The sequence below is a fragment of the Etheostoma spectabile genome, chromosome 5, assembly GCF_008692095.1.
Source record: "Etheostoma spectabile isolate EspeVRDwgs_2016 chromosome 5, UIUC_Espe_1.0, whole genome shotgun sequence".
NCBI lineage: Eukaryota > Metazoa > Chordata > Actinopteri > Perciformes > Percidae > Etheostoma > Etheostoma spectabile.
The window spans coordinates 3133167-3152660 of NC_045737.1; positions in this window are offsets into that span (position 1 = coordinate 3133167).

A 19494-nucleotide genomic window follows, 5' to 3' on the forward strand; every position below is an offset into this window, starting at 1 on the left:
TACTGACTTTAGCATTGCTGTCAGAAAATACAGTATATCAACTTATCATGTTACCTTAATATCTAATGGCATACTGTATTGTGGTATTTTTGGATTTTAATCAGTAAATACATAACATATTGCACCTTTAAGTATTGTGGTGCTGTAGAGACACCCAGCCTATACAAATTGTTTCCAACAGACTAAATCCTCGCGGACATCACACTATAAACCTTTTTATATCAATATTTTCCAAATGGTCATTCCCTCTAATATCCTACACCATATCACAATCCCAATATCACTCAAAATAATCTAAATTAGATATTTTTGTCACATCGTGCAGCACTAGTAGAAACTGGTAAGTATTGTGTTGCTAGACCTCCCTGATTCACACAACAAATTACACTTAATGGCAGGCTGGATTAAAGTTTTAAACAAATTTTCTTGGGCCAGCAGAAAGATGTTTGCTTGTGTGTGTGTGTGTGTGTGTGTGTGTGTGTGTGTGTGTGCGTACAAATGAAGTTAATGATGTTTTAAATTCAGTGTACAAAATCCACTTCAGTGAAAAAAACCTTTCACTTTCATCTAATGCACACAACTTTACTTCATGAACACACAGAGGAATGGTGAAAAAATACAGCGTCAGTTCAGGCAGAGCACTAAAATTATGTTTGTATTAGCTGATTGGCATCAGCTGCTCATTCATGCATCACACTCTGTGGCTCATTTACAGCTGTGGACTACCTGACTAGCAATATCCAATCATATTCACACATGTGTACAAAGCAGCCATTATCACCTGGCATGGCTGAGTCACAGGTGCCAACGTAGTTTGCTTCTGCAGCTCCCTCCACCACCCCAACATTCTTCATATGTGTTTTTGGTTTGGTTGATTTCACTGAGAATAGATCTAATGTTCATACAGGTATTTATCATGGGGATTAGTTCTCCTGGCAGAATCCATGTTATTGCAGAATCTTTGACAGTTCCCTCAAAGAGAAGAGCATTTCCAGTTAAATCAAACTGCCCGACCATTTGCTATTAATAGATCCAGTAACACCAAAATCAGAAAGTGACGGTCAGCCATTGTGGTACATAGGCATATGTCAAACCCCTGGCGGTACCTGCCGCTCACTACAGTGGCATTTGCCGGTGTCTGATGGAATATCCCGCTGGCAGCGGCATTAACTGATCCCTTGGCTGTACTGGCCACTCACTACACCGACCTGTGCCGGTTGTGTGTACTGTTTAACAGCAGGTTGACTTGGTAAGGTTAGGTAACGGTTCATGACTAACAGTTATCTAATTTAATGTATCCTTGCAGATGTACTCAAAGTATTAGAGCTAACATGAGCCACCATGGCTGTTGTTTTTCCTCTCTACCATGCTGGCTTATTCCCACAGACTGCACTTATGCCACAAACCGTTTACTCATTCAAGAGGCCTTATGATGAATAATAAAATGTTATGCCATACGTATGCCTGGTTAATGTTCCGCAATATTGAGTTTGATATGATGGAATGTGTTATCACATTTCTACTATTAAACATGGCAATAGTAATTATTATTTTTGGTTTAATTACGTTGTAAAGCACAGTTTAGTTTGCTTTAAGGATGTTAGCTTTTAAACTCCGTTATGGATTAACGTTAGTCAGACTGTTAGCTATAGCTCTAAAATTGATTTAGGCCTAGGGTACAATGATGATACATAAAATGACTTAGGCTACTTACTGTTACTTTCCTTTCAAAAGCATCACTCATATCCCAACAACAGAATGGACAAGATAATAAGGCTGGAGTGCCACAGCCATTTTGCCCTTTATGAAATAAATATAACTTTAAAATGTCCTTTTGTTGACGAGTACAAACCCATTACTTTGAAAACACAATTGATGCAGGGATAACTTAACACTCCACCTACAACCTACAGCCACTCAACCATCTATACAATTCTGAAGAGCCAAGTGCAAGCAGGAAAGTATGTTGATCAGAGGTGCAGCTGAAATGTCAGTGTGTGTGTGTGTGTGTGTGTGTGTGTGTGTGTGTGTGTGTGTGTGTGTGTGTGTGTGTGTATGTGTTTGTGCATGTCTGTGTGTGTGCGTGCACAAGTGTGTGTGTGAGGTTTGGCATTTCAGACAGAGATATCATTGCAGAACCGGGTGAGAGGTGTATAGTCCTTATTCAGAAAGGGAGGGGGTTGTTAATCTCACCATAAGAGTGGTGGACTGTGGTTTCCCTCCCTTAAGCAAGCAGGGTCCTGCTGCCAGACAACGTACGGTGAGATGCTGTGGCGCAGGCTAGGAGTTCAAGTCCCCGTGGCTCTGCTGGGTGCCTGGTCCTCAGTCACCAGCTTGATAAGCAGCATTGCTTCTGCCCCCCTTGGTAGATCCTCCCCCTGTTGTAAATGCCAGTGCAGGGCCAAGGGCAGAGTTTGCCAAACACTGCCTCACCTTGATGAACCATGGGGCACTTATACTTCTTATCAGCACCCACACACCTGCACAGCTACAATAGGAGGCCATGGACGTGCCTGTGTGCAGCAGTAACAGATGGACGGACAGAGGAAATTCTAGTAGACAGGTGGCCTCTAACTGGTTTGTTGAACTCTTGGATGTGTGAAGAAGTACACCTTTTCACACAAAAAGCAGGCATGGCAGTTTGAGGTTTGTCAAGTTAGTGTTCCTCTCACTGTGTCTGCTGTTGAACTGTACTTTCTATTCGCAGTGGAGGTTAGTAAAGGTGCTGCTAGATAAGAGATCAGGCCAACAGCCCTCCCCCAATCTCTGGCCCCATCTTTTGCTCTGTTTGCTTATTCTGCTGGTCGTGACCTCAGAAAAAGGAGGGAGTGAAACAGAGCACTATTTCTGGGCTGGTGGGTGAACCCTATGATGGATCTTTTTAATAAAACAAGCACATTGTATGCTGTCTGTTAGGCCTGTAAGACTTAGGCTGTAATGGTCTGTTCAACCACTGGGCTGCCTCAAGGAGGTTAAGTTGATCTATTTTGGATTTAGGTGGGCTGCTAAATGCCTCTTTCCGTACATATGTGTGTACATGCGTACACAAGCATAGCTTTGAGTATATGCATGGTTACCCACTTTTGTGTGTGTTTCTTATAATTGCGTAAGCCAATGAGGAACTGATAAGCCTAGTGGAGCCAGACAGCAACCACTTAGAGATGTCTGCATTGATAATAAAAGGAGAGTTTAGTATAGTCAAAATCTCCTCAAAACACACACACACATGGAAGTGCACACACACATGCACACGCACACGCACACGCACACAATATACTCACTCTATCATTTTTAACTGTGTGGTTGTGCCACGGTGAACTGTATAGACCTTTTCACAGATGTAAACATAAATGGACCCATGTTGATTTCCTGTTGCAGTGTATGTGAATGGCATCAACTGACAGTAAGTTAACAAGGGGCCAGGCTGTTGCCTAGCAATGAAACTCCATTGACAAGGTCTTTATACAAATAAACATTCCTTAAAGAAAGCAGGTAAACGAGTTGATCTCATCGCTGTTGGGATCAAGGGTAGCGCTCAGGTTGAATCTTGGTGATGTTATCAGGACGACATGTTGTCATAACCATCTGAGCACAGTGGCGCTGCATCCTTACTGAAGAGGAAATTTAGCTCCATATTGGGAGAGGAAATCTAAACGTGAATGTCTGCAGAGCCTCTGCTCTGGTCATGGAAGATCAAAGCGCGAGATAGGCAATGTTGAAGGAGGCTTATCTAACCAATGTGGCAGGGGGTCAGCAAGCATAAAACAGCTATGATCGCAGTGCCCATTGAAATGAATCCTCCTCAGACGCACTCTGCAACTATGGCCTGGAAAGAAACTGGCAGCAGAAAATAGGTTAAAAGCTAATTGATTGCATGTTGTCAGAGTGCATGAATCGTGTCTCTGCATGTGCTTGTGATCGTCAGACGTATATGTGCACAGGGACATTACAAGTGCCTGTGAGAGTGCATGCGCCGCGTCCCACGCCCCCATCCCTCCTGTCTGTGTTTTTGAACTTGGAGATGAAGCCATCTGCACTGCTCTCCGGAGACACGCGGCTCCCTCGTCTCTCCTCCATTTTCTGCTCCCAGTGTAATGGGAAAATTGCTCTCTCTTTCCGCTCTAGTTGGGATCGGCAGTGTTGATAAGCATTGCAGGGACAATTAGAGGTAGGAGTCTTCATTGAGAGGGTTTCAAACAATGCCGAGCTGTCATTGGTGGCTGTGCCCCTTGGGACCTACCATTGCGCTGAACATGACTCCCTCCTCAGTGAGAGAACACCCCTGCTTGGAGGTAAAGTCCAGTGTTTAGGAGCAGCCTAACAACCTTTTCAAAGAACCACCGTCTTTTCTCGTAATTGCATTCATCTAAACTGCGATCAGCCTTTTATTATATACTGAGACAATAGGTGTGTGCAGCAGCTTGCTTTATTCCTTTTCATGTAATTCTCTTGTTGCACACAATAAAGACAACAAAAAGCGTTGAGACATGGTGGGGGGGCCACCATGTCTTGGCTTTGTTTGAATGTGTATGATGAGCCTATCATTATCTCAGCAGGCGCCTACCAAAACAGCTTTACCTTACCTTTCTTTTTCTCCCAAAGATGGCGAAGAATTAGGGAAATATCTCGCTGTGCTGCAGTCCCTCAACTAATTACTGCTAAAAGGTCTGACATGACTCGGAGGTGGGCAGGCAGTGAGAGGCTGGATCTTGTAGGCAGGCAGAAATATGAAGGTGTGGAAGGGGCTGGGGGCATTGTTTATGAGCTAAGTGAAGTGGACCATCACAGAGGGAGTCAAGCAAAGGCCAAATAAGTGATGGAGGGAACGATTAGAGGAGAGTGAGAGGGGGATGAAAGCAGGGGGAGGGAGGCAACATTCCTGCATAGGACTCGATCCCCCCTTTCAGTAACAGGACACTCTTGTCTCTGTAGTGGGGGTGTCGCATTAGAAAAAGCCCAGAGCAAGTAGGCCCTGCTGCCTTTTCTTTTGTGTTTTCCTGGTAAAGATGGAAGTGCTGAGTTTACACATTCGCTACAATTGTGTGTACTTTTTAATCCCTTTCATATCTGAGCAAGATTCAATCATACAGCACAGCACAGATAACGTCAACATTCCCAGAGCTATTCATCCCTATCTGCCTCTCCTCCACTTCTCTGGATCAAGTCTCCAATTTCTTCACGCATCTGGGGTCAAACATGTATCAAAACCCAACTTAGTAGCCGCCAGGTTTTTCTTGAGCTCAGATAAAAGCTGTAATAATAACAACGCTAGGTGAGTCCATGGCGCTCCATTCACAGCACACTGCTAATTGGCCATAAATGAGCCCATCTGGTTTGATTTGCTGTTCGGTGAGGCAGCAGGATAGCAGCTCCCTCCCAGCTAAGCTCCTCTAGCTGCCTGCTCAGCCCACGGCCCTACTAACACCCGAGACCACCTAAGCTGAACTCATAACTTGAAACCTAAACTACAGCCCTCTAGACCAACACTTAAAAAACTGTAGGTACCAACCCTTCCTTTAATGGCTGAATCATTAATACACCCTCAGCTAAGGCCTTTATTTGAGAAGTTGTGTGCAGCATTTATGCCTAAGATTAGGAAAATGAAATACTGAGATGAAACTTTATATAGAGCCTGAAGAAATTGAAAGTGTAGACAGATCCCGAAGTGCAACATGAAGGGACAAGGATGACAGTGTTGTTAATTAGTATGAAAGACTCAGTGACTGCTCAGCCAGGTGTTACCGTTTAACAGTGTGGGGTGAGGCAGATGAGTGTAGTGAGTTGAAAAAGTGTGGGCTGAATCAGAGACTTAAACAGGACAAGTTAGAACAGTATTGTAATTATAGGTTACTGATGAATCAATTAAAGGGCCGGTTCGCCCAAATTACAAAAAAACATTTTATCCCGCTTAATTCTCATGGTGTCTTGCCATGCAGCTAGTTCTGGTTTAAATGTTCAGGTTTTGAGGTATCGGTCTCTGAGATGATCTTCACTCCAAGAGCACCTTTAATGTTACGTAAGGGTTAATGCCCGACCAGGTGTCCATTATCGGCAAGAAATGGACGACGTGGGAGGCCAGCGTCCGCGGAGGTCCATTAATTACCTGACAATGGATACCTTGAAGGACATTAAGGCTGGATCTCATTTTTCTGTCTTACCCTTTCCCCTTACCCCTTCCCCTTAGTTTTGCGCATTCACGCAAGAGTAAGGGCTTCCAATACTCATTTTGATCGAGGGCTAGGGGCAAGACGGAGGGGCGCACAGCCCTTAAAACCAAGGGAGGTTGCGAGCTTACTTGAAACTGAGGGGTAGCCATATTCATTGCATTTTGTGCTCTACACAGTCCTGTACATATATACTTGCAACCATTTTCCTAATTGAAACTTTAAAAACAAACCCTAGCTTGGTATGCTAATGCTAATTGCTAATCGTGAATCACAAACAAAACGTTAACGTTACAATAAGGATTTGCACAACAGTCCCGCATTTCTCTGAATGCACTCCATGCATGTCTACGGTTTTAACCGTTAGCAGAGAATTTCGTTTGAAATCTGTGCCCAACACTACTTGCTTTGGAGACATTGCTACGTCATATATAGCGTCCTGTATGCAGGGACGCAGGAGGACACATGGAAAGGCACAGGTGTAAATATTAAAATATTTACTGCTTCAATTTTAGGTCTTAGTATTGCAGATTCTCGCTCTTTGTCACATTGTCATGACTTACTGAGACACTGACTAGAACATAATGACACCTGTGCCTGTCCTGGACAATGACAAAGTGTCTACCTATATGGACAAACTAGTTGGCCTGTATGAATTTCTTCTCAATAATAATCCCACAATGCTCACATGATTTGAAAGAGGCAAAAATTGCAATTGCATTCAATTCACTGTTCACTGTTGTGAAACCTATACTATCTATACAAGTACTATAGAAACACTTTTGGCCGCAGTTTCAAGAAAACTTCTTATAGGACTCCCAGAGAAATAGGTTCTGTTAAGAGCTCTTGTCTGAAAAATGGCTTTGTTACTTTTTGTTTGCTATACATATGATGATATATTGACAAATATTACCAGGTGCCAAAGTAGACTTAGTTGTTGGTTTGGACATAAATGATACATGATTATGGTATTTACCTGCCAACAAGCTTTCATGCGTCAATAAAGTAGACAAAACAGTACGGTCATGTCTTAAAAACAGCTACAGTGTAGGCAGAATGTAAAATATTGCCACCAATAAATTCCTTCCTTTACCAGCTAACATAAAAACAATAAAGTTGCATTCCCAAAGTCACAAACTCCATTAACCTTTGCTTAGTTTAAACTCAAATAATTGCAAATTTGACTGGTTCCACTCTGTGGGGTCCAGACCTGTTGGCACCACTTCCCCACCTTTAGCCTCAGATCAATCCCCACACATCCTGCCGGCTCTGTTTGCACAGCTTGCTGCCCAATGCTCATACTAATACAATACACTACCTCAAAGCAGAACAAACTATCACAACCTGTCATAATGTGAAGTGGGTGTAGCTGGATCATCAAATAGGTGAACCTGCTGGCTCTGTGATGCTCAGGACTGGATTTGAAGCAACTTTAAAGTCTGGAACTGATCTTAGTAAAATTGACTGGGTGGCCAATGCTCGACGCTTACAGTATAGTCATGTTTCTGATATCTTTACTTTATCAGCACCACAAAGATAGATTTGTGTTCTATTGATATCAGTCTGTTGACCATGGCCAGATTAACTTGCTAATGATCCAACAATGATCTGTTATGGCCCCTACTCATTCCCTTTTTTGTGTATAGGTTTTTTATATTAGAAAACTATCTGGCCCAACACTTGCTGTGTGATAAAAAATATTGAAAGGAATGATTTTAAGAACATGCTATGTAACCCCAATACTTAAATAATGATGTCCCGAGGGGCGGGGGGGCTGACCCTGACCTTCCAGGGGGGTCTGGGCCATGATTTAAAGCTAAATGCATCAACCTAGTGCCATCTGAGAGCAACATTAAGAAGCTAGATCAATAAAAGTTAGATCTATAAAGAGTCTGTGCTTTTGTAAACAATGTTGTCTTGTAAGCAAATTTATTATTAACAGATTGTTTGTACAGATATGAGCCAGCCTTTACTTCGGTTGAATCAAACTAGAGTTTGTTTTCCCCCTTAGTACAGTTCGTTTGGTCAGGTGAGAACATGGCAATCAAACTCTGGTGCGCATCAAAAGCAGACCAAACAAGCGTACCAAGACCTCCTTGAAGAGGTGGTCTCGGTACGCTTTCAATCGAACTTTGGAGCGGTTTGTTTGTGTGAGAATGTGATCCATACTCAAACCGCACCAACTACCCATACACCTCCAGTCTGTGCTAATGTCTCCTGTAGTCAGGTGTGTTATTTAGCAACCTGCCATGCAGCAGAGCAGCAAACTGTAGCAGCTTGCAGTGTTTCTATCACAGAAATAAACTGCGGTCAAGCTCACTTGTTTCTTCGTGGTCAAACCAGCCTGCCGCTAAAGGTCGAGACAGACGAAGTCTCGGTGACCAGAGCACATGTAGTAATGTCTCTTGCAATATAATGTCTGATAATTTTAATGAAATTAAGTGGTTTAACCACTAGACCAGAACACAGGACCTTCTTTATGTATTTACTTCATTGCTCCCGCCCTTAGACATATCCAACCAATAAGAGGGCTGGACGTTCTTGCCTGATTTGTAATCACGCAATTTGGTACGCTTGGATTTTTCCAGGTGTCAAACCAAACCAAACCAAACCAAACCGAACCAACCAAGGGCAAATCGCTCCAAGTTTACTAGTTTACCAACTCAATTTGGACCAAAGCAAACAAACTACAGGTGTGAAAATGCCCTTAATCTTTCTGTGACATTGTAAATTTACGATTACTCTCAAATGTGTCGTCTGGGTGCCCATATTTTGACGGAAGTTAGAGTAGCCAGAGGGGTCAAAGGTTTTATCATTAATTGAAAAGGGGGACAGGGAGGATTACAAAAACATGATGGACTCTTCAGAAGAGGTAATTATCTTCACTCGAATTTATGCGCAGGACAGTCCATAAAGGACCATAAATCTTTTGAACCATATCCATATTGAGAAATACAGAGAAAGTTTTTTGGAGCTGATTGTCTTAATTAGCTTTGTAGCAACTTATTTGGCAGTGGCTTGAATGAAACAGATGTTCATTAATATCAAAAAGTTACACACTAAAGCTTTAATTGTATTAACTTTAGCATGGCCTAATTAGTGAAGTGGAAGACACGATACATTTCGAAAAATCTTTTCTTTGTCATTGACCCTTATTACCTTGGAGTATGGCAATGCACAAGCAAGTTCTTAAAGTTTTATATTTATGCTCATTTTCTATCTCAGCTTTGTCTCAAAGAGTGAACTCTTCCGCTCACTGACAGGATGCACCTTGCTATGCTAACTTTCCTGCGTTAACTCACTCACATCATCATTGTTTAAACTAAAGATACCTTTAAACCTGCACTTCCTGTCACTTTGACACAGAAAGAAAAGTCTTATCTCGGAGGCTGCAGGGCCTAAATTGTGCTTGAACATTGTACACTAACGTAAAACATGAACCCAGTGTGCATTGAATAAACACCCATAGTGATACATGATGGATATTGAATCCTGCTAAACTTATGTTACTTTGAAATAAAAGTGAAAACATGTGTGGGACCTGAAAATATCTTGATCCCAGAGTATAATTACATAGTAAATTTACATTTGTCAGATTTTTCTGATTATAATTGATTATATGATAGACATTTTTATTTTATTTATTTTATTTATCCTTTATTTAACCAGGTAATACCCATTGAGATTAAAAATCTCTTTTGCAAGGGAGACCTGGCCAAGATAGGCATCAAAATTACATCACATCATTGCATACATACAAAGACACACACATGAAAACCAAATATGCACTTACAATAAAATCTCAATTAAAACATTGACATGTGAGGGAGTCCAACTCAAAGCTTCTCATTTTCAGCTTAAAAATACTCAAAGGAACCAATTTACTAAGTTTCAAGTTCTTCTGCAGAAAATTCCATGTAAAGGGAGCATAGTAAGCAAAGGCCTTTTTACCCAGCTCAGTACTGACACGTGGGACAGAAAACAAGACAACAGCCTGAGAACGGAGAGAGTAATGACCAGTACTTTTCTTCATAAGTAGTGAACATAAATAAGATGGAAGCGCACCAAGAATAGCCTTATATACTGTATAAATGTATACCAATGACAAAGCCTCCGTGTAGCCAAGGCAGACCACCCTACACGAGAATACAGCTCACAGTGATGGGTGCATTACAACACTGAACTTAACAGAATAATATCTAATGAAAGCTGCAAGCAGCGTTGGATGTGCCCTCGCGCCTCCTTGCATGTCGGGGTTACTGGCAGACACCGCTCCTTGCGGCCGTGCATTTGCGTGGCACTCAGACACCTGCAAATCGTCACCAATGAAAAAAGGAACTCTCTGCTGAGCTCAATGATATCTCACTCAAGACTTTACGTGATACAGTTCATTAGCTGTGAAAGGAGGCGTGGTTAAAGCATAGGGGATGGGCCAAACCATAACCTTTATATGTCCTCAGGGTTAGACTCTCATGAATCCTGAAAAGTTTTGAGCCAATTAAGGTACACTGAAGTTACACCCACTTCCTGTTTCGATGGGGAAATGCACAAAATGGCCGCCCCGCCACGGCCATGCCCTAGACAAAAAGTCTTTCATTTAATAACTTTTCATCTTAAACGTCTTAAGATGGGACAGACCAAATTTGAAGTTGATGCATTCTCTAGGAGGAGTTTGTTAAAGCAAGACATGTGGAAATGGCCAAAACCACACTAATTTCGAACATTCAATTCAAAAAGGCGGACTGCCTGTTGGGTTTAGCGTATGGCTCCAATGAGCTTATTTGTACATTTTGACATGTTAAATATGTGTACCAAGTTCCGTTAGCCTATTTAAACGTATTACAGGGGCTCAATTCTTTTAATTTTGTAGTGGGCACTAGTGAGCCCTACAAAATTAATTTAATTCCCAAAACCCTTAAAATATATATATACATTTTCACCAGATTTGATGTGACCACCAAATTTGGTGAGTTTTTGAATATCAAAAAGGTAATTCATTTGCCAGACGAAAGAATAATGATTCCTTCGCCTTCGCCACTGTTGGCGCTCGGGCCCTGACAAAGTATTTACAATAAGAGTGTACTTTTTCTACCACATAATACATTAGAGTGTTTTCTCCACCCACTTCCCCCTCTTTATGTTTAAATACATACTTGTGAACATTGCAGAACTGTAGTATTACAATGCTTCTAATTTATGTAATCTCAACCCTGTGTGACACACCAATACCCCACGAGTCCCTGAGGTCGAGACTCATGCTGGAATAATGTAAAAACGAATAAGGCCAGGTAAGTGAGATAAGCCTCTGCTAACAACTCTGTGAGTGTGACAGGCATTGAAGTGGGTAAATGGGGAAAGCAATTTCATTCCCATTCATTTTAGTAATGGCCGTAGTGTTGCGGAATGTTTTCACTAAAGCATGATTTGCAGGTAGCTGACAAAAATAGATTTTTAATCTCATTATCTCCTTAACAGCTATGCAGGAAGAGAGAGGCAAACTGGAGAGGGTGTGTATATGTAACTGTTCATACGAGGTTGAGAGGGAGAGAGCGAGAAGGGGTATGGGTGTACAGATGTGCATCCTCGCTTCCTCCCACCCCTAGGTGCTCTAATTGAAAGGAGGCCTTAGTTATATAAACAAGAGGTACACCTCAAGTTGTAAATTAAATATTTGGAGAGCAGGCGTCATGCTTTTGAAAGGGATATATATTTCAGTGGGTGAACGCCGGTGTCAAAGGGGTGCTGATGAAGAGGTGGTTATTGGCATGGAGAGCCTGCTGCCGTGCACTGGAGAGTCACTTCTCACCTCGCCGCTCCTTCACAACAATGAACATAACAGCCTCTAAAGCTCTATTTCTATTTCTGTATGCTCCAATTGGATCACGCTTCTGCTGATTGTTCCACATCTCCATGCGCTGTTAGAGTGGTAATCTGCAAGTTCCTTGGTATTGTTCCTTTTTTCTTTGTCTCTGAGTTTGGTACTAAGCGCTCATTACTGCAGTTTTGCACTGAACATCCTGCAGATCAATCATTGTGTCTCGTACTCTGACATCTTTTCCCTTTTGAAGTTTGAGTTTCTGTAAGTGGAACACTTTCGTGTGTTCAGCTGTGTGGCTTTTGCCGCTCATGCTAGTTTGTGTTTCAGACACAAAAGCTTCCTGCTGTGAAATGCGTAGAGGTGCAGAGAGTCAGAATTCCAAGTAGTGAGGATGGCCAATATTTCCTAATCTAGCGAAATATTATGGTGAATGAATTGTAAAGATAGTATGATAAGATCCCGTAGGTAGGACGCTGTAAAAACAAAATGAGATCAGTGTTCCATGTTGCAGTTGCATGAAAGTGTGAAAGTGCATGAAAACTAGCACTAGCTCCAAAAGTTGCAAAAAGATGCCAGATGCCGTCATACGCACATTGCATATTGGTGCAGCCTGTTCTCATGAAAAGTTAAGCCCAGTAATTTGTTTGATTTGCATGGTTTTATGTGCTGTATTCACCACATTGACTGCTGGCCACATAGGGAGGTGGGATGGACGGGTGTTAACGCACAGGACTTTCATGCCAGGGAGGGGCGTTCACTTCCCAAGAAAAACAAAAGACTTTCACCCAGGAAATGCGTGTTCCTTAGGAGTGTTTTAAGCCAAACCACAATCTTTTTCATAAACTTAACTAGTCATTTCCGTGACTAAATGTAACTGGTGTCGCCGCACAACTCTCATTTTTTCTTTCCTAAACTTAAAGGTCCCATGGCATGGTGCTCTCTGGATGCTTTTATAGTCCTAAGTGGTCCCCTAACACCAAATCTGAAGTCTCTTTCCTAAAATTCCGCCTTGGTGTAGAATTACAGCCACTAGAGCCAGTCCTACAATGAGCTGTCCCTAGGTTGTGACATTACTGAGTATGTAGCTTTTGAAGAAGAGAGGGGGGGGGGCAAGGTGGATGCTGGGGGTGTGTACTTGACCAACTGCCACTTTGCTCGTTTGAAAGCCATGATGTCTCTCTCTCTCATGGGTGGGCCAAATTCTTTGGGAGGGCAAAGCAGAGAAAGGGGAGATAACCTTGCCCTTTATGACCTCATAAGGGGCAACATTCCAAATCGGCCCTTCTGAGCTTTCATTTTTTCAAAGGCAGAGCAGGATACCCAGGGCTCAGTTTACACCTATCACCATTTTCAGCCACTGAGGGACCAAAGGCAGGCTGGGGGAACTCATATTAATGTTAAAAAACCTCATGAAATGATACATTCACGCTGTCCATTTCCGAAGGTTCTAAAATGCAAACATTCTCACTACTTATTTTTTTTAAAGGGCGTGCGCCTATGAGCCTTCACGGAAGAAAACACAAATCAGAGCCTATGCTCGTAGCCGATGTCACGTGAGCAGCCAGCGGTCTCTTAGTTTTTGTATGATATCTTATGTTTTAGAGTGCATAACTTTTCTTTGATATCACATTAACCCGTTCATGAGAATGCGTTGATTGGTGACGCCATTACGTATCACATTCATAAAGCTAAGTGGCTGTGTGTCGGCTAACTGCCCGTTGCACGGTCCAAAAGAAGAGGGAGAGAGACCCTGTGCAGCTGGCAGAAGAACATAAGATATAATTACTCTGAGTAACATGCATTACTACAGTATAATATATCTCACTTTTCCCCTGATGGTCTGAAGTCGCTAAATTTGTCCCTAGTCACCATTTAACCCTGAGAGGGCATGAAAAGTCACTAAAGCCTAGCTCAAAAGTCAGCTTAGGTATATTCTAGACTTTAGAATCGTTTGTGTGATTTAACCTACTTGCTTTTTTGTCTATTAGGTCACAGTTCAGATTGGTGATGAATACTGCGAGATGTGACTGAAAGCTCTGAAAGCTTATTTTGTGACACACAAAATGAGACGTTTAAGACGCTTGACTGAGCGTGAGCTGCGTTGACCTTTGTGAGTGTTGAGTGTTCCCATAGCTGATCAGCCACTGCTTGTGTTGATGATGAGAGAATAAATGGAGAATACATTCATAAGGAGTATTTCTATATCAAACTATGCAGTAAATCTTCATCATAATGGGGCCAAACTGAAAATATTTACTGGTCAAAATATCACCCTTCAGAGTTGTCGACTAGGTTTCTCACAATGTACTGTTTGAGTCTTAGTAGTGATTTAACAACTGTTATTAAACAGTATCGATCAATTGTACAGTGTGTTATTTTTGAGTAACAAACTCTTGCCATGATTCTAGAATCTGGAGGACCATTTTTCTTCTTTAATGAAATCAGTTTTAAATTGATATTCTGTGTCAAGTGTTTGACTTCTCTAGTCAGTAGCAATGTAATAAGAAGATTAATGTAGAGCGAGAGGGTGATTATTGCGAATGAAACCCTGACACGGCAATGTTTCCTCTATGTTGATTTTGTAGTGGCGGCCCCTCATGGCAAAATTTCTGCCGCCACAATATAAGTAATAGGGCAGACGCACATGTAGTGGTTAACCTTTTAAACAATCCTGCCGACATAATGCCCCCCCGTTGGCTGCCGCTCACATTCCAATTTAACAACAATCAGAACAATTCTATTGGGGCGGTCCAGTTCAGCTCCACATACTGTTGTCTTGATGTAGTTTATTGTCAAAACGTTCCCTTTCTTCCGAGGCGACTATTAAACGAACAGCTCCACCAAAAACGTGGGTCTGTTCTTATTGGACAACGTTCAACTTGTCAGTTCTGTCAGCTCATCGTCCTGATATCACACATCTGGAAACATTAAAACGGTAAATGTGTCAGTGTAATATAATATAAATTGTAAATAGTCTATAGATGTAATCATTTGGGTTTTGGTTTCCCTATGAAGAAATTCTTGTAAAATTAATTTCGTGGACTGGTTGTAGATGTTAAGTGCCCTATAGTTCCTCAAAAATCAATCACAACTGAAAATATGCCTCATTATGTGTGAATAGAGGTGAATAAATATATTTGTTTGATGTTGCAGCAAGTGTCAGTTCCGTTTCATACGTAAAACATTTTGCGCACACAAACACACACGCACACACACGACTTTTAAAAACCTGCAGTAATGACTTTGCAGGTTATTTCAATTGGTATTTACAACAGCAAAGTACTTCAATTTGTTACAAACTGCTCTTTGCCAATAAGCTAGCTCAGACTCCCCCACTTCCTCAAAGAATCTTGAGCAGAGAAATGGGAATGTGCGGTGCAAGGGCCTCATTTGTCCTCTTTAATGTGAATACGGCAGAGGCTACTTTGTTGGACACCTGACTTTTGTCAAGTCTCATTTTGACTAGTCTCGCTTTGCCAGACCTTCCTCCACAGCACCGTAGCGGAGGGTCTGGCTAGTCCACACAGCATTCTAGGACGAGAGAAAAACGTGCCCTGGTTTATTGGCATTTCTTTAAACCAATCACATTCATCATGGGAGGGGCTAAGCACTGGACAGAGCCATGGTGCCGCTGCTAAGGAACTTGTTTTGGTGAAACGTGTACGTTAAAAGGTAGTTTTAGTCATGCAACAGAACACTCAGATTCCTCAGATCCTGCAGAGATCTGAGGAATGCAAAGGTGCACTTGAAATCGTTAACACTAAAAGCTAACCTACTAACTAACGTTGTTGCATTGTTTCACAACAATAAAACAATATTTTTCTGCCCTGATGTTCACAACTTTTCAGAAAAAACTGCTTTGGCCAAAGCTTGTACTGCATTTTGTAAACATGCAGATGGATGATGTGCCTTTGCTGGCATTTCCTGCCATTTAAACTAAAATTTGCCAGGCATTCACATCCAACATGCCTCAATAGCTTTTCAAAGTCAGTTTTTATCAATTTATACATATTTTTGACACAGATTGTGACCAAGATGTTACTAGACAGACCCATCATGCAACCTGCAACATCCCTGTTGTGACACAACGAATGGGGCCTTCATGAAAGCTTGAAAGCTGTGCTGCCAATGAGATCAAAAGAAAAGCGCCTGGCATTGATCAGTGAATCTTGTGAGCCCTGCTGATCAATTTGAGCAAAAAAAAGTAAAACATTGCTTCCTACACTTTAAAGTTTTAGTTGCCGCCATATCTGTATGGTACCCTGAAATATGCATTTAATTGTCAGTGACAGCTTTTTATCCGTAAGATTTCAACTACGTCAAAACAATTAGTAATTTGCTTTGGCTCTGGTTTTCCATTTGTGAGCTGACTTTTCCAGACAGAATTGCCACAGGTGTGTTTATAGGAAGAACATGAATAGGACAACAACTTCCAAACCAATGTGCTGCCACCAGGAAGGACTTTGCCCTGGTTATCCTTAATTAACCATCGCCTTTAATTACATGAAAGAAGACACGTTATTTTCTGGATTGCATTGCACACAACCAACAAGAGTTAAAGGTTTGGTGTCCTTAAGATATTCCTCTAACTGTTAGATGGTTGTGTAAGTCTAAAGATCCTTGAAAAAACATGAACATGAACAAATGTCGGAGGCTGTTTATTTCTTATTAAAACAGACACTGCAATTAATGAGAGACATTTGAAAGTGGAGCTGCGGTACTTTGAGATGAAGAAAGACCACAATTTTTCCTCCAGTCTGCATTGATCAGCCACACATGAGAAGAAAATGTGTGGTTATGCATCGGTGGAACAGAATAATACATCTTAACAATAGCTGCCTCTGCAGATACCGCCGATATCTAAAAAGCTTGTTCTGCGTAGCAAAGGGTAAATGGGAGCTGGGATTCTGGTGTGAATCAATAAAAGCCATCAAACACCTGAGGGGTCCCACAATTTTCCCACAAACCACTCCACCCCCTGGGCAGGGGGAAACAATGGCAGGGCATCAATACCTGCAATTGGGAGAAGGTGGGCCAGGAGACAGCGAGCAAACCATACAAGTGGGTCACCTCTCCTCCAGACAGCAAATGGGTGCACAATCGTTTGCATCAATTCAGTCCAGTGGGAGATGGAGGACAGGATGGGAAAGGGGTGCCATTATGAGTGTATTGGTATAGAAGGTGGGCGCCAGGGAGGAGGAAGGGGTGGGGAGGTTTTTAAAGCAGGTAGAGATGGAGACACAGGGGGATAAAGGTGTTTTCAATTACCCACAAATTCAGAGCAATTTCCTCCTCTTTCTGACCACAGCTCCCACTGCGTGGCTGATGGGAGTCCTGAACAAGAGGCGTGGAGATCGCGATTGCTTGTTTGCGGGTTGGTAGGGAGGAACAGTAGGAGGTCGGTTTTCATCCGTCTGCTTTGTTCAACCTTTCTCTGTCACCCTGCAGCTTTTATTGAAGCTTTCTTCTTCTTTTGCAATGGGTAGGAACTTCAAAGTGCATTTCCAACTTCTGTGACGATGTTCATGAGCCACTTCCTGAGGGCAAAGGATACTCATATGATAATTGAAGATAACAGACACACACTCACTGCATTGTTCCAATCAGCAGAACAAGACTGCTGTTTCTGTTTTGCAAAGTAGTTAAATTAGCTCTATAATGATGCACGCCTCATCTCACTGATGACTTTTGCCCTCGGTTAAAAACTCCTCTGCATGGCAAACCATTTCCATTGTGCTCCCCTATCAGCGGAGAGGGTAGGTTTGTAATGCTTTGGATTAAACCATTGCAGGTACTTGGTGTGTGTGGTGCCCTGGATAGATATGTACTGACAAAAACACCTCAGCAGGGATGAAAATGACAGAAATGGAACCATTGTGTTCATTAGAAGGAGGGGGTGTGAACCATGGTAATAGCATCCACTCATACAGGCCTGTCTGGTCCTTATCAACTCATTCTTTGTTGGGAGAAACACTTATCCCCTGACCCAAGGTTAAGGCTGTGCAGATGAATTTTTGTTGATTGATATACTTTTTCCTCCTGGTGAATTAGTAAGTAACCATAAGAAGAAACAAATGGTCAAATGAACAGAAAGAGATGATTAAAAGCTAAAAATAAAGCAAAGCAAGCACAGAGTAACTAAATTAACCCATGTTAGGCCAAGCTGGATAACCGAGCAGGCAACTCTCAAAATATTGATTCATTGTAAATTTGTTCAGGAATTTGTTGGGACAAGCAAGAGTTATACCAGCAAAGGCATACTTTGCTGACATAATTTTTAACTAATTCATCAATGAATCATTTAATAAAAATAAAACAAATCAAGTACCCATCATAATTTCACAAACCCCACATATACAAACAACTCCAAAACCCAAAGATATTGAGTTTGCTAACACAGAAGACAAAGACAACTAGCCAATATTCTCGTGTTCATTTTGAGAGGCTTGAATCTGACTATTTTGGGCAATTTTGCTTAAAAGAGGATTGTTTTATTTGTTTATTTTCAGTTCTGTACAGACATTCATGTTATCCAGAAGATTATTGCTATGGACTGTTGGTGATCCCCTGAATAGTCCTCTAGCGCCACCATGAGGTTCACATTTGTGGATTTAAGTGAAATCTCTCAACAATTTTCAATTGTTTAGAAATTTTCCATTATCAGGTAAAAAAATGTAATATGTTAAATACTTTTGATTATGACTAAATGCTTCCCATCAGCTGTACTTTATGGCTGGTGCTCATTAGCGTGCTGACACGCAAAACTAAGCCTGTGAACATGGTACCCATTATACCTGCTAAATATCACCGTGTTAGCAGGCTGACGTTTAGCATTAAGCAACAGCCTTTAGAGCTGCGAGTATAGCTGTATACCCACAGAAGCAACTATAAGTTACATCATGTTTCTCTTTCACCTTGCACCTTCCCCTTTTAGGACAATCATCTACACATAAAAAGGAGACCGGACGTTCCCCCTGCTTGCAGATGTTGCCAGATTAACATGTGAGAGGCCTGATAGGAGCCTCTATCAACCATGTCACTTCCCCTTGCTCCCTGGCTCAGCAAGAAAGGAACTACTAGGTAGCCATTTACACACACACACAGGTGCAGGGGTTGGGTTAGGGTTCTTTCTGGATGGTTAGAATTATCTCCCCTTCCATGCACATTCACAATGTATACGCCGCCAGATGGCCAGAGAATACAGAGCTGCTAATGGTGCCACTTGATCATGTCTTCGCTCCGCTATACATCTGTATATTAACATCGTACATAAATGCCATACACAGAGCGTTCGATTGATCCCCATGTGACGCATAAAAGGAGAGTAAAAACAGCTCTTCATGTTTGCATTTACATGTATTTATTAGTTAATAGAGAGGTAAGACTACAGATGAGCATGTGGTTCATTGTAAACAAGTTATGAGTTAAAATCTGAGGGAGACCTATGAGATTCCATGTGACCCTGCCCCAGCTCCAACCACACGCTCGACACACACACAACACACACACACA